The sequence below is a fragment of the Humulus lupulus genome, chromosome 2, assembly GCF_963169125.1.
Source record: "Humulus lupulus chromosome 2, drHumLupu1.1, whole genome shotgun sequence".
In the NCBI taxonomy this organism is placed as follows: domain Eukaryota; kingdom Viridiplantae; phylum Streptophyta; class Magnoliopsida; order Rosales; family Cannabaceae; genus Humulus; species Humulus lupulus.
Window position 1 is genome coordinate 37,102,673 of NC_084794.1, and position 10,151 is coordinate 37,112,823.

The 10,151-nt window shown below is 33.2% G+C and overlaps 1 long non-coding RNA gene across 7 annotated transcripts; it reads right to left on the reverse strand.

Moving 5' to 3' along the window:
- Positions 1 to 1,587: 1,587 nt before the first annotated feature.
- LOC133817672 (uncharacterized) lies at positions 1,588 to 9,041 on the reverse strand. 7 transcript variants are annotated; one of them, XR_009885652.1, is made up of 8 exons: positions 8,617 to 9,041; positions 7,647 to 7,812; positions 7,195 to 7,337; positions 5,878 to 6,002; positions 3,413 to 3,483; positions 2,894 to 3,029; positions 2,249 to 2,365; positions 1,588 to 1,871 (listed from the first exon to the last, which is right to left on the reverse strand). It is a non-coding gene; the product is annotated as an uncharacterized LOC133817672 (long non-coding RNA). The 7 variants fall into 7 exon arrangements; XR_009885648.1 differs by having other exon boundaries at positions 8,598 to 9,041; XR_009885650.1 differs by having other exon boundaries at positions 7,647 to 7,817; positions 8,598 to 9,041.
- Positions 9,042 to 10,151: the final 1,110 nt, after the last annotated feature.

Sequence of the window (10,151 nt, forward strand, 5' to 3'; positions counted from 1 at the left end):
CTTTATGAAAGGTTCAGGAAACAACACCCTTAAGTTTTTTAGGGTAGTGCAGATCTAGCTAAGGCAGAGTAGTGGATGAGCATTGTTACCATATTTGGTGGGAATTATATCCCAGACCAGAAATGTCAATGCCCTGAGTTGGGAAGAGTTTCAGACTCTATTCAATGAAAAGTGTTATAATGATTCCATTAGGGTTGTAAAAGCTGAAGAGTTCAACATATTACTTCAAGGAAACATATCTATGACTGAATATGTTATGAAATTTGATAGATTGGAAAATTTTGCAATGGAGCTGGTTCCCACTGATGAGACCAGAAGGGAGAGGTTTCTCCAAAGGCTACAACCTAGGATAGCCCGTGATGTTCGTATTACCAGTGTGGCTGGAGTTACTACTTATGCACAGGAGGTGGAGATGGCGCTCATAGCTAAGAGATCAGAAAATAAGATCTGGCAAGATAGTGCAGCCAGGAGATATTTTAGGAGGGTGGGACCTCCATTTGTGGGTTCAGGTTTGGGTGGAGGCCCTAGTGATCAGAAGAGGAAGGATCCTGATGCTTTCCCAGCTCCAGGCATTGACAGACGACCATGTGGTAAATCAATGGGTTGTCGGGGTGGCAGTGAGGTCTGGAGGACTTATCTTGAGTGCCCTAGGTGCAAGAGGCACCATACAGGGGAGTGTAGGGCAAAATCTTGCTTCGTATGTGGAGCAGTGGGACATTTCAATAAAGATTACCCAAAAACAAGGATCGAAGAGCCAAGAAAGCTGGACAGCTCGACCCTAACTCGAGTGTTCGTATTGACTCAAGTAGAAGCTGAGGCTTCACCCTCAGTAGTTACAGGTCAGCTTTTCAGTGCTGGAACCCCTTATACTGTTTTGATTGATTCTTGTGCTACACCTTCTTTTGTTGCTAGTAGAATTATCGATAGACTGTGTAGACCATGTGATTATTATGTTGTGGGATTCGGGACCTTGTTACCCCTTGGGGAGTTATTAGTATCCAGAAGATGGGATAGATCACTGCTAGTGATTGATTTTTACATGATTCTGGGCATGGATTGGTTAGTGAAGTATGGGGTAACCCTAGATTCCACTACAAGAAAAAACAATATTCATAACACTTAAAAACTGCTATCCGGGAGTATTGATAATGCTTTTTAAAACGCTAACATAGCCCCTGTTATTAAAAGTCCTATCTTTTCTATAACAGTATTTGAATGTTATGTTCGATGTTATCTTAAACTATTCAATAACACATTTTTAGTTGCTATAATATTCAAATAATAACATTTAGTTAGAGTATTTGGTTATAAATTTGACGTTTAATTTTATACTTTTTGCATAACACTTTTCAATTGTTACATTTGATTATTTTGATAGCGTTTTTAGTTTGTTATATTATATAATTCATAATGATTTGTAACGCTTATAATATGTTTCTAAATCATAACATATTAAAAGTCTAGTAATAAAATTTTGTTACTTTAATGTGGATAATATATTTTAAATTTATTTTGATAAGTATACTTATAAGGTTTTTTTTAATTAAGAGATTTTCATTATTGTATTTTGATAAAAAAAAATCAAAATTATTCATAAAATGTAATTCTCAATAGATTGATAAACCATAAGTATTACATTAAACAATAACTAATTCAAACCATGAATGTGTCTACTTCATGAGATCTTAGTTCTAACTTATGTTTGAAAGCATAACATAATAAATTTTTATAATCTTAAACATTTTTTACTTCAAAAATGAAAAACAGAAACATTACAAGATACACAAAAGCAAACCATGCATGAAACTTGCTCCATCCTTCAATTCATCATCCTTTGTGCACTTGTCTTTGTTGTGAGTCCATTTGCTTAGCTACAACAAAATTTAAATAATTAATACGAACTAATCAACCTGCAAAATATTTACACTTAAACTTATCACAAGAAAATGTAAAAATATATACATATTTAAGGCAAGGAATACACAATTCATTTCAGGAAATGATAACACACAATATGATGTCTCTAAGTATCAGATCGTAATGGGTTGGTCACAAAATTATTGTCATCACGCTGAGGGGATTTAGGGAAAGAAGAAGAAATAAAATAACTATTGTATTTATCTTTAATGACTAGGCAAACAAAGAAATTCTGTATATTCTGCCCAATGTGAAACTCTTAAAACGAAAGATAAAACATAATGATAATAACAATTAACCACAACAATAATAAAATTTAGAAAGATTGTACCTTGGAGACAATCTTGAAAATAAAACAAAGTTCATGTCCAGGAAGCAATCTCTTCAGTAAAGCATTGGCAACTTCATGAACTGAATCAGATATCCTTTTGGAGCCCAAAAGTACAAACTGTCACACAATAAATCACAAAAACAAAGAGAGAAGGAAAGCAAGAGGTTATTACACAAATATCAAACAGATTCACAGATGCAACTAGATTTTTAAATATATATATATAAAAATAGAGAAAAAATCTTTGGTTTTGTGTAAACTTTTGGTAATAATCTACATAAAATGAACAAAAAGACAGCAGGAAGTAATTGAGCCTAATAATCTTGCAGTAAAACCAATTTAGGAAGAAAATCATTCCAACACTCTAATTTGGTGAAAAAATCATAGCATTTCAATTCCTATACTGATTCAATTTTGAGGTCATTCTCATGTACAAATGTCTCTTAAGTTTAAACATAGTTATCATTAAACAAATAAATAAAGAAAGCTTCTCTAACTAGTAGCTACTAATCAACAATATCTAGATCACAGGATACTATATTTACCAAGACTTTTATTTACTTAATTCAATAAAACTCATAAACATTTGAAATCTGAATGTCTAAGAAAATAAGGCATCAACCCAGTGGAAGAAAGAAAGCTTACTTCTGACATGCTCTACCAAGGCAGCTTGGTTCATGTTTTATGCGTTTCCCGGTTATGTCACTCCAATTCAATGCTCTGAGAGCCGCATCAGCAACTCAAACATTAGAATCTATACTTATAGTACTCCAGAAGGGATCTGTTAAGATTATAAATATAGATTATGCATTTTTAATACTAAGGAATTACGTTAAGTTTTGTCTACAATGGCGTTACAAATTAAAAGTGTGGTCTAAAGGAAAGCAAAAAGATGCCTTTAATCACTTCCAAGATACCTTAATCAGCACAAAACTAAACCAGAATTGGTACAAAACTAAGCCAAAATTAGCACAAAACCAAACCAGAATTGGCACAAAACTAAGCCAACGTTACCACAAAACCCAACAAAATTAATCATAAGAAATTAGATAAAGATATAAAATTTGACACCCTTGTAGCACAAATGTATATACCTGCAAAATTAATGAACCCATTTATAAAATTCTATTGTTAAAGGAAAAGCAAAATTAGTGTGAGCTTTACCTTTTAATGCCTTGAGATATAGATTGAAATGCATTTCTTTAAGCATCACTACAACGAAAACCCAATATGAACTGGGAAATTCATACACAACATTAAGAAAAAAATACACATTGGTTAATGATATCTATCATAGTTTACAAACCAAAAATCTCACAAAACAGTCAAATATTATATATATAACCAACAGTGGAATTGAAAAGGGGACGAATGGGAATAATTTTTTGGAGGGTTAGTTTTACTCTAATGAATTATGAGAATGAGACATTGGAAGATAAATATACCTCTAAGTTTTAATTAAGAAAAATGAAACTTTTTTAAATCTATAAAAAGCAATCAAGAAATTCATACTTGTTTCCTTGAGCTTAATGATGAAATATAGAGTTCTAATAGTAAACCCTATTTTCCCTTCAAGTTGGCTAAGTTCAAGACGTTATGCACAATGAAAAACATAGAAGAGAGCTGATTGTATATATATATTTTATTTTTGTAAAATTCCATTTTACTCATATGATTGTGAATAACTAGAAAACTTGGAGAGCAAAAATAGCACAAAAAACAGAGCATAATAGATAAAATTTAAAACATACTCAAAAAATAAAAAATAAATATTAAGAATTTAAGCTTATGCAAATTCACATACATGTGCTTGCCTTTGCCTTTGTCTTTGAGTTTCTATATGTGAGTGCCTATATGTTCAAAATTTATGCAAGGGAGCTAGAAGATCGAGAGAAAGAGTATATAAGCATTATGTATGTACCTTACATAGACAAAAAGCACAAAGCAAAAGTGAGGTAAACATGACAGTCTCAAACAAGAGAGCTAATAATACAAGAGAGCTAATCATATATAAGAAGATTGAGAAAATTTCTTTAACTAATATGGTTATATCACTAACACACTCTAGCTCTTGCAAAAATTGTTTGTTATACTTGAAAGCTGCTAGGTGATATAATACAGCTAACTAAGGTGTAGTCATTAGAAAGGAAGAAAGGAAGTTGAGCTAATTTTCCTCACTGTATGAGATCATATAACTAGGATAATACTTATTGCTACTGAGCTTAGTTGATTCCCTTGTACCTTCTATGCTAAGTTCTGGATAATAGAAGTAGTCATTCGAAGCATGACTTGCCAAAAATTGCGAAAATTGCTAATTAGTTTATCTTCATTTGTATCAAATAGCACCCATTACAATATCACTAAACAGTTGAATGTCAATAATAAACCAATGAGCCTCTCTCATTACATTAATAAGACATATCCAAATTTTAGACAGCTTTTGATATGCCACTTTCAATTTTATTCAGCAGTAAGCATATACACTGCACACCAAAGTGATCAATTATGAGTCATTATATACATATAACCAATTAGTTGATGTGGCCTCATACTCTTGCCAGACAAGTAAAACAAGATCACGTGTTTGGATAAGTGATGTGGTGAAGAAAGATAAACATCTTTCAATATATTCTGATAAAAATCTTTACTACACAAAGCATTAATAGCATTAATAAGGAATACCAAACCAAAACAACAACAACAATAATGATAAAAAGTTAATTGAAAATATTTTACTCGAAAATTGAAGGTCCATCTTTCCAAAAATATACTTAATATAACCTTCAATGCCAGTTATACAACCTTATCAAAGAAGTCATATACAGTATGTGTATATATATAACTACAAAAATGGAAGGCACACTAAAGTGAAAGTCATAAACATTAGAAAGGCATTCCAAACACACATAACATGTTTGCATCGAAACAAGGGTGTTTCCTCTAAGTATTATTTAAATGTATCAAAATTATATAATGCACATAAGTGAAGACATGTCATATATGAATATTTGTTAATAATGTTTCTCTACTATTTATCAAAAAGTTCCTCCTAAAATCAGTGACTGAAACTTTTATGATACAATCAGAATTAGAAAGTTTAGAGCAATTCTATTGTTTTTTTCACCTACAAAAAAAGGAGGTTAATTTTAGGGATCATATAACAATTGTGACATAATAAGTTATGAGTTATGAGTAGGATTTTCAATCATAACTATTGTGGTTTCTATTGTTGATTTGACTTTTTGTTTAGCCATAATGATAGCACTTATAAGGGAGTACAAAGTTTTAATCTTTTGCATTGTATTCTATGTTGAATCTAACTAGTAATTTTGAGGTCATTGAGAATAATAGCAGACATTATCATAAGCACTAGTAAGTTTTAATGGGTTTAACTAATATAAATAATTGTACTTCAACAATATTATTGCCCAACGAAAAAATGTTTAACAAGTGCCCGGGAATGAACAATTGAAAGATGGGGAAAAGAAAATCAGTGATGACATAATTAGGTCTTGAAACCCTTTCATCACTAGATCCCAGTGATGACATATTTATGGAACATTAACATAAATAAGATACGAAAATTAAATACAAGAGGAAACAAAAAAATTAAAGAGAGAGAGGGCAACCTTAGTGGCCAATCCTTGAGCAGAAGAGAGAGAATTGATCCTTTGAGCTTGGAGTGATGGTGATGCCCTGACATTTTGAATCAAATTTGGTTGCCAAATATTGAGAGATCCCTCTAATCCCACTACTGTGATAAGAAAAAAAATACTATATTTAAAATATCATATGAAAAAAACTTATAGAAAAGGATGAGGGGGAGGATTTCACAACTTAATCACCATGATTTATTTGTTGCACATTAGGGAATCAAATACTAACTTTATTTCAAGGAAAAACAAAGCCATACTCATCAAATTCAAATATTAGATAGGACATTGCATAATAGAATAGTACCAATGCAAATGCACAAAGCATAGACAAAGCATTCAGATATATAATTAGATGCCAATTGTCTTAGGCTGCTAGTGTTTGGGAGGTATCCCCTTTGTAGCTACCATTTTAGCTTTAGAGTTAAAAGACTTAAATAAAAAGAAATTTAGTAGTGCCATTTTTCAAAGGATTAAATCATCAACACATGTGATCACTAATTCTATTTACACTCATAGTGATATTTTGAAAGATTAAAACAAAATCCCTTTTAATTGTACTATAGTCAATTGACTATATAAAATAACAAAAATACTAATATTGTAGAAGAATACAAAACAGAAAACAAAACTAGTTGTAGAGCATAAAAGATACCACTAACAGGAGCCTAAAATAGAGATCAAAATGTAGCTGTAGCGCAAGCTATAAACAAAAGCAGACCCTACAAGCAAACAAAATTAACAGAAAACAGATGGAAATACTGAATACACCATAACAAATGGAAATACTCATCATTTAAACGTCGCAACCTAAAAAATAGGGGACCGCCATTGATTAAACTAGAAAATCCTATCGCTCCTAAGTTTTTGCAAGCAACATGTTATTTCAAAAGTAGACAAAAATAATAAAAAAAAAACAATTTCAAAATCATCGTATCTAAAATTGCAAGAAAAATTGTTTTGCTATTAGTAGTTAAAATGCATGGTGAAAAACTTGATCAAGCTATATAAATCAAGCTATAGAATCATGCCTAGTGTAGTCGTGAGAGCAACAAAATGGATTATGCCAACAGGCTGCACCTTAAAAAAAATGCCAAGTTTGATCACTGGTTGGACTGAACTACAAAGAGCATAAGGTATAACTTGAATATCTTGTTCTCCAGTTAGAGATAATGAGAATAAAAATAAACTAAGAAAGCGGGGCTCGTACTAAAAAATAATGTAAAATTAAAATGTTCTAACTTCTTGTGATAGTCCAAATCTTTAGTTAAGTGAAAGGTAAACATTGTATACCTGATTTTTCTGATGCCGTGAATGGGAAGTGACTGCTGGATGCCACTGATGTAGGACTCATGGCCATCTCTTACATGGAAGACATTGCACTACTTGGGGGAATAACAAGTGCCATATCACCGCCATTGCTGTCCATCAACATACTTTAACAACGAATCAATAACAAAAATAGTTGCAATTAGAACTTCTACCATGCAAAAAGTAATACAAGTGTAAAAATTTATGAGGCAGAATCATCCAACTATATAGTGTAGAGTTTTAAAGCAATAGTCTAGGGAAGATGGGAAAGAGCAGGAAAGAAAGAACAGAGACAAGTCCATTTAATTAGCTTATCTTAAGAAGAATAAAATGACAAAGGAGACAAATTTCTTTTTAAAAATTTAAGAGACTAGCAACCGGCCATTGGGTAACAAGTAACTAAGAAGAATGAATAGAATATAGAGAACTCTTACTCATTTCCAGAGTTCATCCTAATAGGATGATAGTTGCTCGGTGCAGGGACACCATTAACCACATGACAGCTTGATATTCCACAGTTCATTGAGTCGAGATGAGGTTGACCTGTGGCTGGCATTGGAGGCTGTGGTAGAACAGGGTATCCCATGGGCAAGTTGTTAACTGCACTATGAACAAGTGGCGGTAAATAATAATGAAAAATATAATATCAGAATGCATTTTGACAGAAAAACACTTACACAGAAAACAAAATAAGCAAGGAATTTCCATTGAGTAAGATGGCGCTATAAAAATAATATATCAAAACATTTATTGAGGTCAATAAAGGAAATCATCATCAATGTTGTAATTACAACATGCCACTTCTAGTGAACAAAGTTCCTTAAATACAAAAATGCAAGCACCTCTCACCTCTCACCTCTCACATCATCAATAGTTAAGACCAAAAGAATGCAAGCAAAAAATAAAAAAAATGTATACTGTCTGTCTAATATTGCTTCATCATCACCTCTGACCTCTAAAGAAACAAATATATATCTTAAATAAAAAATGACCACAAACATCAAAATCAACAAAAATAAAAAAGCATGAGCATATATATACATATCTTCAAATTAAAAATCAAACCACAAACTGTGAATTTTCTAAGAATTTGGCCAACTAGAACTAAATAAGTTCATCACAAATTTAAATGTTGTATTTATCTTTCCTGAAACTACATAGAAAAAAAAAAGAAAAATACTATTTAATGCAAAAATATATACCTAAACTTCAGTTTTTCCTTAAAATTATTGTATTTGAGACTTAAAACCCACTATCATCTCTATCAAGCCATAAATCCAGATAAACGGAAGAAAAAAACCAGAACTGTATTATTTTTCTTCAAACTCAATCTTAAACTAAATCAAAACAATCACCAAACCCAGAAAATCAATTTGTTGCAGTACAATCTCATCGAAGTCGAACCCATCGCACGGACGAGGAAGCCACCCTGTAGAACCCATGAGCTGAGTCTCCCTGTAACACGCCTCAAGAGCCCAGCACCCTAGAGCACACCTGCAACAAATAGAGAGAAAGGTTGAACGAGAGAATATCTCATAGAGAGAAAGAGATAGCGAGAGGGAAAGAGTTTTGTGAGAGCGAGAGTGAGTGAGAGGGAAAGAGAGTACAGTCCCTGCCCGAAGCCCATCGCTGAGACATAGAAGCCCCTGTATCCTTCCATTCTTCAGTCGCCCATGCGAGAGAGAGAGAGAGAGAGAGAGAGAGAGAGAGAGAGAGAAGGGATAGAGAGAGAAAGAGAGACCGAGGGGAGAGGCGTGAGGCAAGAAGGTTAGGGTAGAGATAGAGAGAACCCATTTCAGCTAGGAGAGCATTTTCTTTTTGTATTATGATTTTAGAGAATGAGAATGTGAGTTAAGAGTGGGGAAAAAGTAAAGCGGGATATTTTAACAAATAATTCATTTGGCGCCACTTTTTTCTCTTCCGTGTTTTCTATTTGACTAATCAATAATAACGCTTTTAAAATTGTGTAATATTTTACTGTAATATTTAGTCAAATTTGTTGTAGTAATTGCTGAAGGAAGATGGTAACCTTTGAGCCTGAAGGTGAGGATCTTTTTGTGTTTGTTGGCACTGTGCATGGTCCCCGTATACCTATGATATCTATTTTGAGGGCTAGAGATATTTTGCAAGGAGGTTGCATAGGATTCTTAGCAGGTGTTGTTGTTACCACTTGGGTCATGCCAGTGGGATCAAAGGAGACCAGACTAGTCTGTGAGTTTCTAGATGTGTTTCCAGAAGATTTACCAGGGTTGCCACCACACAGAGAGATTGAATTTGGAATTGAACAGGCACCAGGAACGGAGCCAGTGTCAAGAGCACCTTACAGAATGGCCCCAGTAGAATTGAAAGAACTGAAAGTACAGTTGCAGAAGCTGTTAGATTTAGGTTTTATCAAACCTAGTTTTTCACCTTGGGGTGCACCAGTTCTGTTTGTGAAGAATAAAGATGGTTCTTTGAGGATGTGCATTGATTACAAAGAATTGAATAAATTAACAAATAAGAACAAGTATCCTCTGCCAAGGATAGATGATTTGTTTGACCAGGTGCAGGGAATAAGGGTATTCTCTATGATAGACCTTCTATCTGGTTATCATCAGCTTAGGGTCAAGGAGGGAGATATACCGAAGACTTCTTTTCACACTAGATATGGGCATTATGAGTTCTTAGTCACGTCCTTGGATTGACTAATGCCCCAACTTTTTTTATGGACTTAATGAACAGAGTGTTCAAGGATTATTTGGATCAGTTTGTGATCTTCTTCATCGATGATATGCTGGTTTATTCTCAGTTAGAGTCAGAACATGAACAACATTTGAGGCTGGTTCTACATAGACTAAGGGAACACATATATTTTTCCAAATTCAAGAAGTATGAATTCTGGTTATCTCAGGTAACTTTCCTTGGGCACATTGTCAGTAAGGAGGGGATTAAGGTGGACC